Genomic DNA, 13,305 nt, shown 5'->3' on the forward strand with positions numbered 1-13,305 from the left:
GGCTTTTTTAAAGAGACAGTGCATGAAAACACTATTATTTTATTAAATAAATCCTTTACACTAAATGACAAGTACAGTAACCAACACTGTCACTGTACTTCTTATATATGTGACTGGCATGTTTCTATCTATCTAATCTATGTGTGATGCTCTATTCCTTCTTGTCTAAATTGTCGGGTACCGGTGTATGCCGCTGCTGAATTGCCGGCCGGCTTTTTTAAAGAGAGCGTCTTCTGAGCAGTTTGTCAGCTTTTGGACACATTTGAATGTGTTTTCTATGTGTTTCTATGTGTTTTTGTTTGCCTGCCATTGGTTTTAACGGTGTTCGACGGTGTTCTAAGGTGTTCGACGAACAGTTCGACGAACAGTTCCTCGAACATCCCGGTGTTCGACGAACCGAACCGAACCCGAACACTACGGGGGTGGCTCAACACTATTCCTAAGCTAAGAGAGGTCATGATTCAGGTTTATACACTGGTGGACAGAGACAGAAAAGGGCCCCTGTGCAAGAACAATATATGGGCCCTTTGCAGCTTTAGATCTCCTAAAAATGCAATATTGCAACTCCTTTGGAGGTATAAATGGACCCCTTTACCTCTTGGGCCCCTGAGGGGCCACACAGGTTGCACCAATGATATGTCCGCCCCTGGGTTTATACACATAATAGTATGTCCTTCTTGACCAGTAACAGAAATACACATATAATCACAAGTCAACACAGACACAATAGAGTATTTCTCTTGGCTTAACAAATCTAGATGTCTGGCTGATTAAGATAAGAAGCTGTTTCGTCACAGTAGCAATACAAGAAACTGTAGTAAGTATCCGCAGAGCTGCCCCTTGATAACATCCTATTCCAGGAGAAGTGATAGATGTTGCAGGGAAAAGTGTGCAGTCCCAGCCTCCTGTGACGTCCTTTTTGAGACTCCTCTGAAACAAAATGTCAGAGGAAGTGTACAAAAAAACACCTTTTATGGATTAAGTAGATATTGATAAGTGTAGGGAATTTTATAATAAAGCTAATTACAAAGGTGGTTAGGGTGTTAAGATAGATATTTAAAAAGGAAATTTTAGGTACTGGACAACCCCTTTAAAGTTTAAAGGGCTTTTCCTATAAACAAAAGTTGATTTTAATCAATAGATCTTGGAATTATAATAACTTCCATGTAACGGGCCTGGGAGGTGGAACCTCTGAGCAACGATACAAAGGGGCAGTACTTGTAAGGAAGCGGGTGGCTCCCAGGGTAGGCGGGCAGGTAGTCACGGCAAGTGACGGGGACAGTCTCTGGGTAGAAGGGCAGGAGATCACGGCAAGTGACGGGGACAGTCTCTGGGTAGAAGGGCAGGAGATCACGGCAAGTGACGGGGACAGTCTCTGGGTAGAAGGGCAGGAGGTCACGGCAAGTGACGGGGACAGTCTCTGGACAGGCGGGTGGTCACGGCAAGTGACGGCTAAGCCTCCAGATAGGCTAGCAGGCGGGTAGCAGGTGGACGCTCCCAGGTGAGCGGGCAAGAGTCTCTGGACAGGCAGGTGGTCACAGCAAGTGATGACTAAGCCTCCAGGTAGGCTAGCAGGCAGGTAGCAGGTGGACGCTCCCAGGTGAGCGGGCAAGAGACTCTGGACAGGCAGGTGGTCACAGCAGGTGACGGCAGAGCCTCCAGGTAGGCTAGCAGGCAGGTAGCAGGCGGACGCTCCCAAGTGAGCGAGTAAGAGTCTCTGGACAGGCAGGTGGTCACAGCACGTGACGGCAGAGCCTCCAGGTAGACTAGCCGGCAGGTAGCAGGTGGACGCTCCCAGGTGAGCGGGCAAGAGTCTCTGGACAGGCAGGTGGTCAAAGCACGTGACGGCAGAGCCTCCAGGTAGGCTAGTATCAGGCAGGTATGAAGCAGGAATCTGGCAGGTAACTGGCAGGTATCTGGTAACGGGACCTGAGGGCTGAAGCAGAGTGATAGGCTATGCAACAACATTGCTCGGGTACCTCCATTTTGGAGGAGGTGCCTTAAATATGGTGAGGTCCTCCGGCCATTGGCCGGGGACTCCTTAGGACGGCGCGCGCGGCCCCTTCAAGAGAGGGGGAGCGCGCGCGCGCGCCCTAAGCACGGTGGCCGGGAAGGAGCGCGCGCTGCCAGCAGAGCGGGAGAAGGACGCCGGGCACGGAGCGGAGAGGTGAGGGGAACAGGGTCACTGCCTAGCAGGAGGCAGGGACGCCGACGCTACAGTACCCCCCCCTTTAGGCCCCCCCTTTTTTAGGCCAGACAGAAATTTATCAAGGATGAGAGGGGCATGGATGTTCTCCCGGGGCTCCCACGTTCTCTCCTCAGGACCAAACCCCCTCCAATCCACTAGAAAAAAGGTCTTTCCTCTTACCCTTTTGGTGGCCAGTATGTTCTCTACCTCAAACTCGTTTTCAGCGGAAACCGGAGCAGGAGGCGTACCTGTAGACTTGGAAAAAGAGTTAAGTACCACGGGTTTGAGGAGAGATACATGGAAGGAGTTAGGGATCCGCAAGTTGGCCGGGAGTTTCAATTTATAGGCCACTGGATTGATTTGTTTGATAACTTCCAGTGGGCCGATGAGCCGAGGCCCTAACTTGTAGGAAGGAATCTTGAGCTGGACATACTTGGACGAGAGCCAGACTCTATCTCCAGGACGGAATTGTGGAGGATCCAGGCGTTTTTTGTCAGCGTGTCTTTTCATCCGCTCGGACGACTGAAGGAGGGCGGATCGGGTACTCTCCCAAATGGAGGAGAATTCGCTAACGAGAGATTCCGCAGCCGGATTGTCCATCGAGGTGGAGACGGGAAATGGGATCCGAGGAAGCTGACCGAAGACTACAAAAAACGGCGATTTGGAGGAAGATTCGCTCTCGTGATTATTGTAAGAGAACTCGGCCCATGGTAGGAGATCCACCCAGTCCGAATGGTGGGCATTAACGAATTGCCGGAGGTAACTGGTCAGGATCTGATTGATCCGCTCCACTTGACCATTGGACTGTGGGTGGTAAGCGGAGGAGAAGTCCAGGGTGACGTCCAGCAGCTTACATGTGGCTCTCCAGAAGCGTGAGGTGAACTGAACCCCACGATCCGACACGATGTGGAGGGGCAGGCCATGGAGATGGAAGATGTGGCGGATAAAGTCTTTAGCCAGCTCGGGTGCAGACGGGAGGCCCGGCAGGGGAATGAAGTGAGCCATCTTGGAAAACCGGTCAGCGACCACCCAAATGACCGTACAACCGGCAGAGACAGGGAGATCCGTTATAAAGTCCATAGCTATATGCTGCCACGAGGCAGCAGGTACTGGAAGAGGAAGGAGGCGACCGGCTGGCAGATGTCTCGGAACCTTGTTGCGGGCGCAGGACACACAGGCTGAAACAAAGTCTATTACGTCCTTGTGCAGGGTAGGCCACCAGTAATGCCGGGTAATGAGCTGGAGGGTCTTTTTCTGACCGGCGTGGCCAGCTAGCTTAGACGAGTGGCCCCAGTGTAGGATCTTCTTCCGATCAGGTACTGTTTTGAATGTCTTACCGGGAGGGAGACGATTTAGATTCACGGGGGCCACCTGCATTACTCTGGCAGGATCAATGATGTGCTTAGGCTCCTCCTCTAGATCAGACACCAGGAAGGATCGGGACAAGGCGTCAGCTTTGATGTTTTTGTCTGCCGGGCGAAAATGAAGAGCGAAATCAAAGCGGGCAAAAAACAAGGACCACCGGGCTTGGCGCGGGTTAAGTCTCTGGGCGCTCTGGAGGTAAGCCAAGTTCTTGTGGTCCGTGTAAATAATTACCGGGTGAAGAGCCCCCTCGAGCAGGTAACGCCACTCCTCCAGTGCCAGCTTAATGGCCAATAACTCTCTGTCTCCTATAGAATAATTGCGCTCAGAAGGGGAGAAGAGTTTGGAGAAGAAGCCGCAAGATACCATTCTTCCGGAAGATGACTTTTGGGTAAGTACAGCTCCAGCCCCAGAGGAGGAGGCGTCCACTTCCAGGAAGAATTGTTTGTTGCCGTCCGGACGATGCAGCACCGGGGCGGAAGAGAAAGCCTGTTTTAAGGAAAGAAAGGCTTCCTCTGCTTCGGGCGGCCATTCTCTGGGATTAGTGCCCTTACGGGTGAGCGCAGAGATTGGAGCAGTCCGGGAAGAGAAGTGCGGTATGAAGAGGCGGTAGTAGTTGGCGAAGCCCAGGAACCGCTGAATAGCCTTCAACCCCTCTGGTCGGGGCCACTTCTGGATGGCAGACAGTTTCTCAGGATCCATTCGTAGGCCGGTCTGAGAGATTATGTAGCCCAAGAACGGAAGCGAGGTCTGCTCAAAGAGGCACTTCTCATATTTAGCGTAGAGGTGGTTCTGCCTGAGCCTGAGCAGGACCTGACGAACATCCCTCCGGTGAGTGAGAAGATATGGAGAGAAGACCAAGATGTCGTCCAGGTACACCACTACGCAGGAGTAGAGAAGGTCCCGGAAGATGTCATTGACCAACTCTTGAAAGACGGCGGGAGCGTTACATTGACCGAAGGGCATTACCAGAGTGAGCCGTCCTTCTTTTTGACGAAGAAGAAGCCTGCTCCCGCCGTGGAGGTCGATTTCCGGATAAATCCCCAGGCCAGATTCTCCTCAATATATTCAGACATGGACCGGGTCTCAGCAGCGGACAAAGGGAAAAAACTCCCACGGGGAGGAGTACCACCGGGCATCAGGTCGATTGGGCAGTCGTATGGTCTATGAGGGGGTAATGTCTCTGCCTCCTTTTTATTAAAGACGTCCGCATAAGACCAATAGGGAACCGGAAGACCAGGTAGATTGGCTGGGGTAGGAGAAGGACGGACAGGATGGACGGAAACTAAACAAGTCTTATGGCAGTCCTGTCCCCAACGAAGGACTTCTCCGGTCTGCCAATCAAGCACGGGTGCATGTTTCTGAAGCCAAGGTAGGCCTAGCAACAGGGCGTGAGAGAGTCCAGGCAGAACATGAAAGAAGATGCTCTCAGAGTGCAGCATTCCCACCTGCAGGGTTATGGATTCGGTGATGAGTTGGATGGGATGTGGTAAGAGGCCCCCATCCACGGCAGCGACAGATAAGGGTACAGCCAGAGGTTTGGTGGGAATGCGGTATTTCTCTACCAGGGACTGAGAAATGAGATTTCCGGCAGCTCCAGAGTCAAGTTGGGCTAGTTCAAAATAACGGTTCTCCCCGCAGATGATAGAGACCGACAGCAACAGAGATGGAGAGGGTTTACTTCTGTCTAGGGCGACCTCTCTGAGCGATCCGAGACACAGGTGTTTCCCGACCTCTCCGGGCAGGAACGGATCCGGTGCTCCTTACTGCCACAGTAGAAGCAGCTCCCCTCGGCTCGGCGTAACTCTTGACGGGTCTTGACCATCTTGGTCTGGTCGACCTGCATAGGCTCGGGTGAGTGCGCCTGGGGAGTAGCGGGAGAAGTGACGGATTTCTGAAAGGTAGGGGCTAGACATGGAAACCTCCTCTCACGGGTGACCTCTTTGTCGCATTCCTGGAACCGGTTGTCAATCCGGGAGGCAAGAGTTATTAAGTCGTCGAGAGTGGTAGGAATGTCCCGACCGGCGAGTTCATCTTTAATACGGCCGGACAGACCCTCCCAAAAAACAGAGACCAGGGCGTCGTTATCCCAGGCCAGCTCCGAAGCAAGGGTACGGAACCGTATGGCATATTGGCCCACGGTGAGATTTCCTTGATGGAGGCGTAGCAGAGATGATGCGGATGAGGTCTTCCGTCCGAGTTCGTCGAAGACTTTCCGGAAAGCCGTGAGAAAGGCTGGCAGGTTGGACACCAGGGGGTCTCCTCTCTCCCATAGAGGATTTAGCCAAGCCAGTGCCTCCCCCGTGAGATGGGACATGATGAAGGCTACTTTGGCCCGGTCGGAGATAAACTGGTGGGACAGGAGTTCAAAGTGCAGGGTGCACTGGTTTATGAAGCCCCGAGCTTGAGCGGGGTTGCCTCCGAAGCGAGGAGGTGCAGAAAGCCGGGGTCCGGAGCAGGATGCCATGGTATTGGTGGGCAGCGGCGCTGCCGGGCTGCGAGTCATGACACTAGCGGTGGTTGCTGGTGGAGCAGTCAGAGTGTCCAGGCGAGAGTTGACATTCCGCAGATGACTCAGGATGGACTCCTGTTGGGACCTCTGACGGGACAGTTCATGACATAGGTCCGAGAGCGAGGGAGCTTGGGTGCCACCGGGTTCCATGGCCCGAGCAAACTGTAACGGGTCTGGGAGGTGGAACCTCTGAACAACGATACAAAGGGGCAGTCCTTGTAAGGAAGCGGGTGGCTCCCAGGGTAGGTGGGCAGGTAGTCACGGCAAGTGACGGGGACAGTCTCTGGGTAGAAGGGCAGGAGATCACGGCAAGTGACGGGGACAGTCTCTGGGTAGAAGGGCAGGAGATCATGGCAAGTGACGGGGACAGTCTCTGGGTAGAAGGGCAGGAGGTCACGGCAAGTGACGGGGACAGTCTCTGGACAGGCGGGTGGTCACGGCAAGTGACGGCTAAGCCTCCAGATAGGCTAGCAGGCGGGTAGCAGGTGGACGCTCCCAGGTGAGCGGGCAAGAGTCTCTGGACAGGCAGGTGGTCACAGCAAGTGATGGCTAAGCCTCCAGGTAGGCTATCAGGCAGGTAGCAGGTGGACGCTCCCAGGTGAGCGGGCAAGAGTCTCTGGACAGGCAGGTGGCCACAGCAGGTGACGGCAGAGCCTCCAGGTAGGCTAGCAGGCAGGTAGCAGGTGGACGCTCCCAGGTGAGCGGGTAAGAGTCTCTGGACAGGCAGGTGGTCACAGCAGGTGACGGCAGAGCCTCCAGGTAGGCTAGCAGGCAGGTAGCAGGTGGACGCTCCCAGGTGAGCGGGTAAGAGTCTCTGGACAGGCAGGTGGCCACAGCAGGTGACGGCAGAGCCTCCAGGTAGGCTAGCAGGCAGGTAGCAGGTGGACGCTCCCAGGTGAGCGGGCAAGAGACTCTGGACAGGCAGGTGGTCACAGCAGGTGACGGCAGAGCCTCCAGGTAGGCTAGCAGGCAGGTAGCAGGTGGACGCTCCCAGGTGAGCGGGTAAGAGTCTCTGGACAGGCAGGTGGTCACAGCACGTGACTGCAGAGCCTCCAGGTAGACTAGCCGGCAGGTAGCAGGTGGACGCTCCCAGGTGAGCGGGCAATCAGATCCATAGACAGACTGGCAGGGCTGGTAGGCAGACTGTCGGACCGCAGGAATGCAAGTAGATAGACAAGTATCAGGCAGGTATGAAGCAGGAATCTGGCAGGTAACTGGCAGGTAACTGGCAGGTATCTGGTAACGGGACCTGAGGGCTGAAGCAGAGTGATAGGCTATGCAACAACATTGCTCGAGCACCTCCATTTTGGAGGAGGTGCCTTAAATATGGTGAGGTCCTCCGGCCATTGGCCGGGGACTCCTTAGGATGGCGCGCGCGGTCCCTTTAAGAGAGGGGGAGCGCGCGTGCGCGCGCCCTAAGCACAGTGGCCGGGAAGCAGCGCGCGCTGCCAGCAGAGCGGGAGGAGGACGCCGGGCACGGAGCGGAGAGGTGAGGGGATCAGCGTCCCTGCCTAGCAGGAGGCAGGGACGCCGACTCTACATTCCACAAGTAAATGTGTTTAAATAAACTGTTTCTGTGCTGAGATAATCTTATACATGAGCCCCTGCTGTGTACTGTGTAATGGCTGTGCCTGACCATACAGGTGCATGGGTAAGGAGACAAGACACTGTGGAACTAGAACAGTGAGGATGCGTGGCAGAGGGGAGGAGTTTGATCAGGACTCTGGATACAGTGTTGTCAGGGAAATCAGCTCAGAAAAAAAACAGCGCTATTGCAAGTTTTGAGGTGATTCTGGCACTGAGGAGAGAGACGGGAGGAGTGACAGGAGAGTCTGGAGCTCCAGTCAGGAAGAAAAGTACCTCGCAACCACCCAGTCCAGACATCGACGGTCAAGCCCCGAAGACCCGAGCAATGCCAGTCAAGGTTCCCAGCACAGACGTCGATGGTCAAGCCCCAAAGATCTGAGTGATGCCAGTCAAGGTTCCTGGGTTCAGGTAACTTTCCCTTCACAACAGCCGCAATGTGAACATTACAACACTTACCATAACACCCCTGACCCCAGGATCTTATGGAACCAGACAACCAGTCAAGCAAAGGATTATGCATTTTTAACCAGGGCAACCCCAGGATGACCAGGGATGGCAACTTAGCAAGTACGTATAAGCCAATCTGCTCCTGATGTTCCATATTTATAGTAAGCGGAAACCCAGTGACCTTTCGAAGAATGCTCCCATGCTCCAGGAGAGTATTAGCAATCGCCACCACAGGAAAAGGAGATGACAAAGGTTCAGAATCAAACTTATACTTTTCAAGAAATTGTTGATCAATCAAATTAAGTGCAGAACCACAATCCACCATAACCTGAAACTCAATCAAATGACCCTGACAGGTGGTATTACCAGGAAAAAACACCCCAGCAGAACATAAAAACGCAATGCGAATGGAATTGTTATTTCTACTGACCATTTTTTTTTCTTTCCTTAAGCGAACCTCGCATTGCTTTAAAAAATTATCAGCCTTACCGCAATACAAGCAAAGTCCCTCAGAGAACCTCCTGTCCCTCTCCCTGGAACGGGATGACATTGCCCCAACCTGCATAGGTTCCTCAGTGTTGGCAGGAATATCATGAGAAACAGAATTCAACAATACAGGAAGCTTCTCCTCATTCTGTCTAACCCTCAACCTTCTATCCACTCAGATAGCTAACTGCATGGCAACTTGCAGAGTATCAGGAGCAGGGAATGCAATGAGCAAATCTTTAACCCTTTCAATCAAGCCTGCCAGAAACTGAAACTTGAGTGCAGGGTCATTCCACCTGACCTCTGCAGACCATCGTCTGAACAGGGTGCAATAACGCTCAGCATCAAGAGAACCCTGTTTGAGACGTCGGAGCTCTGCCTCAGCTGATGTAACCCAATCAGTATCGTCATATAGCAAACCCATGGCATCAAAAAATGCCTCCACAGACCTCAGACAATGATCATCAGGAGAGAAGGAAAACGCCCAAATTTGAGGTTCCTTACACAATAGAGACTTAATAATTACCTACACGCTGTAGTTCACTACCAGGAGATCTAGGTCTGAGCCGAAAATACAGCAAACAAGCATTTTTAAATGAAAAAAAATCTTGTCGTTTCCCCGAGAAACACTGAGGTAATCCTACCTTAGGTTCTTCATAGCGTTCTGCAGGGTATTTACTCACGTAAGGCTGAAGATTGGCAACCTCCAGAGTCAGCCCTTTCAAGCGTTGAGCAAGCTCCTGGATGGTACACATACTGAAGAAAATTCAGGAAGAGGAGAGGAGAAGAGAAAAAAAAAACACCTTTTTTTTTGTTTTTTTAAACACGGCTGGACATACTGTTATGTTCTGCAACTTAGAAATAAGGAATAGGAGGGAAAAGCTGTCCCTGCACTGAGACTCAGCTTTACCCTACGCTGGGGTGGGTGCCCTATTCCTTATGAATAGCCCCACCGAAACTCCTGCACTGAACTCAAACGAAGACCTGTAGGAAAGGGAAATGGGTCCCTAAAAGATCAAAGGACTGGGAGCAATAGCAGGAGACCTCCTAACAGAAAAGTTAGCTGCAGAAACGAAAATTAAAGGAAACAAAACTGGTGGAACAAGAAGTTCCAGGATAACAATAGTCAAAAGCAAGAAGAACTAAACCAGGCTACTTAGCCAGAGCACGAGCGAAACAACACTGATGTCCAGCAGGGAATGGGGGCCAGGTGCTGAGTAATAAAGAGTGAAGAGATCACGTGACCAAGAAACCCAGCACCAGAGGAGAAGTCTAGAAGCCAGCAAACCACAACAAGATGGCCGATAGTAAAACAACATATATTCTAACAGAAATACACTGTGTTCCGCCTGTGTCTCCGCTGCTGCATTCTGGTACCTACTTATACATGGTCTGATCATACCACAGCTCCTGGGCAGTGGAGGAAACAAAAGAGTATACACACATTACTGCAGGGGATCACAGTTGATTCTTTTTGTGAGGTAAAACATTTCACTGCCTGTTTTTAAACAATAATTTACTTCAAAGAGAGAATCAGCTGTGATCACATGCTGTGCTATCAGTACACTCTCTTTTGCTTCACCCCCTGCCCAGGAGCTGTGGTATGATCAGACCATGTTCCTGTATGGTCAGACACAGCCATTACACAGTACACAGCAGGGGCACATTTTTAAGATTATCTCAGCAAATTAACATTTTTTTTAAACACATCCAATTATGGAAATTATTATTATTCCAAGATCTATTGATTAAAATAAACTTTTGTTCATGGGAAAAAGCCTTTTAAGGAATTTGGGTTTCATTACATTTTGACCTACTAATTGAGCCCAATACGGAAAAGCTTGGGAAACAATTTCCTACTCAAAGGGATAGAGAAAGGTAGACATTTTGAAGAAATCCCTGCTAGAAATATTTGTCTAGTTATTAAAAATGGCGTATATATAATTTTTTTTTAACAATTATTTTGTCAATTTGTCCTTATTTTGTGTGAGTGTGTTTTTACTCCATTACTCCATACATTCCATGAACACTTTAATCGATTTCATCCCACCATCAACCTAACACTCAACTACTCCTGTACTGAAATTAACTTTTTGGACACCATCATTAAGCTACAGAACAATGAAATAGAGACATCCTTGTACCGGAAACCAATCGACCGTCCTACATACCTTAAATGGGACAGTTTCCATCCAAAACACATAAAAACTCTATTGTTTACAGCCAAGCCATCAGATACAATCGGATATGTACCAACCCTATGGATAGAGAAACACTTTGATGGCCTCAGAAAGACCTTTTTGAATCAGGGGTACCATCCAAGAACAATTGAGAACCAGATTACAAGAGCCACCAGAATATCAAGGAATCATCTCCTACATTACAAAACCAAACAAGAAAGCAACCGGGTGCCTCTAGTAGTCACCTACAATACAAATCTGGAGGCGCTAAGGAGAGCTGCACAGAAACTACATCCCTTACTACAAAAAGATGCCTGATTACAATCCATATTTTCAGACCCCCCCCACTTCTGTGTTTCAGGCAGCCCCCAAATCTAAGAAGCATCATTGTCAGAAGCTCCCTGTCATCTCCTCCAGCTACTGGTACCTTTCCTTGCAACCAGAAAAAATTTAAAACCTGTCCGTTTATAATGACCACAGACAAGATAAAGATTCCCAATTCACATCAGGACTACAAGATCCCAGGTACTTTCCGCTGCATCACATCTAACGTAGTACACTTAATTATATGCACCAAATGTCCAGCTGGGGGTCTTTATGTAGGGGAGACAGGGCAAAAACTTAGGACAAGAATGAATCATCATCGCCACACAATTAAAGAAAAAAGAATAGATCTACCTGTAGACAAGCATTTTTGTTCCCCTGACCACAGCATCAAAGACATGAAATTACTGGTATTAAAAGGTAACTTCAAATCTCAAAGAGAAGGAAGAATCTCAGAATATAAACTGATGATGACCTTTAACACTTTCAGAGCAGGAATGAATGTGTCGCATGGATTTATGTCCTTCTACATCAGCTAAGGAATGTGCCCCTCAGACTTGTGAGGCCATCATAACACTGGACCTAGTCACAGGACAATAAAACCTTCACACTCCTTATCTATTAACTGCTAAAATATTTATAGCCAGAAGTGTTTATCTCTTCCATAATAACTCTGCTTTTCATCACCTGTCTTACCTATTGCATTATTTTTGTGTCTTATTGTGTATAAATATGTGACTCTTCAGATTTTGTGGTATACTAGCCTGATGAAGAGACCTGCGCAGTCTCAAAAGCTTGTAATTTGTTACCATCTTTTCAGTTAGCCATTAAAAGGTATCAACCACTGAGGACTCTCAAATCTAAATATTTTTCTACTTCATTACATCACCTTTAATGTATTATACTGCCTGAATGGAGATTGAATATTGATATGATTACATATACTGGACATGACTATGTCAGTGACACAATATTGGCATATATTTTTAAACTTTTGGACTATTCTTAATGGAAACAATCAATTTTTTTATTATAAATGTGTGCCACTGTATATATTCAAATTAAATAAAATGAATGTTTTCACATATAATATTGTCATTTGCAAGTCTTCAAAAAGAACATAATTAGCACTAAAAGATTTTTTAAAAATCTAGCCTGTTTCACTGAAATAAGGATTTTATTCAATGACATTTTTCAACACATACATTTAGATGAGAAACGTTTTTCTAAATGTTCAATGAGATGATGATGATTTTTATTGCAGTCACTCAATTAGAGCTGAAGGTTCACGACAGAAAATGTATCCACAGGACTCAATTTTAGGACAGCTTTTATTTGATGTTTTTTTTGTCTTGGCTTTCTGATGGAAACAAGAATACCTTGTAAACATCAAAAACCTTTTAGAATGCTATTGAGCTAGCAATATGTGTTGTACCAGGCATAAAAAGGTAAAGTTTTTATCTGAAATGTATCCATTAACGGGTACCACATTAGGAAAGGCTAAGAACTCCTAATATGCATTAACTTTTGGTTTTCATCTATTCCAAGTCCATTAGTAGTGCAGTATAAAATTTTAAACTACAAATAAAATTGCATTTTACATACTTATAAAATCCATTAAAACGTTGGCAAATAACTATGCATGTTTCTAGTGTGGTTAATAAAAATGAGTAATAGCAAGAAGATTATAATGCGCTTATTTATAGAAGAAGCATATTTTCTTATAATCATTGAATCTGTGGGAACAAAAAACTTTGGCATATTATTGAATTGTAAATATTTGCAGGCAAAACACATTGGACAATCAAAAGATTCTCTGTTTATGAAGTTGTTTGTATATTATCAAACAGACGTCATGTTTGCTTGGCACATGCACTTTACTGAACCTAGCCATTATGGATCTTTTAATGGAGAGAAATATTTCTAAAATATACTGCTACTTTTCAACAAGTAAAACATCAGGAGCATCACTGTACAACTGTACTTTTTTCATTCATGTAGTGGTGATGGGGCAACACAATACCATTCACATTGAGCTCTTTACATTTTGTCCCCCAAAAAAACTACTGACAGTTTTTTTGTATGAAAAATATTGCACCCACATTTTACATTCACTTGGATATAGCAGGTGCAACAATGTTGATTTTCCAGCAAGAACCTAAAAACTCCTCTGCCACAAAAGTCACCTGTGTCATATGACAGAAGACATTATTGTAGCG

Source organism: Phyllobates terribilis, unplaced genomic scaffold (assembly GCF_046119375.1).
Source record: "Phyllobates terribilis strain yellow unplaced genomic scaffold, ASM4611937v1 Scaffold_1__5_contigs__length_1240528914, whole genome shotgun sequence".
Lineage (NCBI taxonomy): Eukaryota > Metazoa > Chordata > Amphibia > Anura > Dendrobatidae > Phyllobates > Phyllobates terribilis.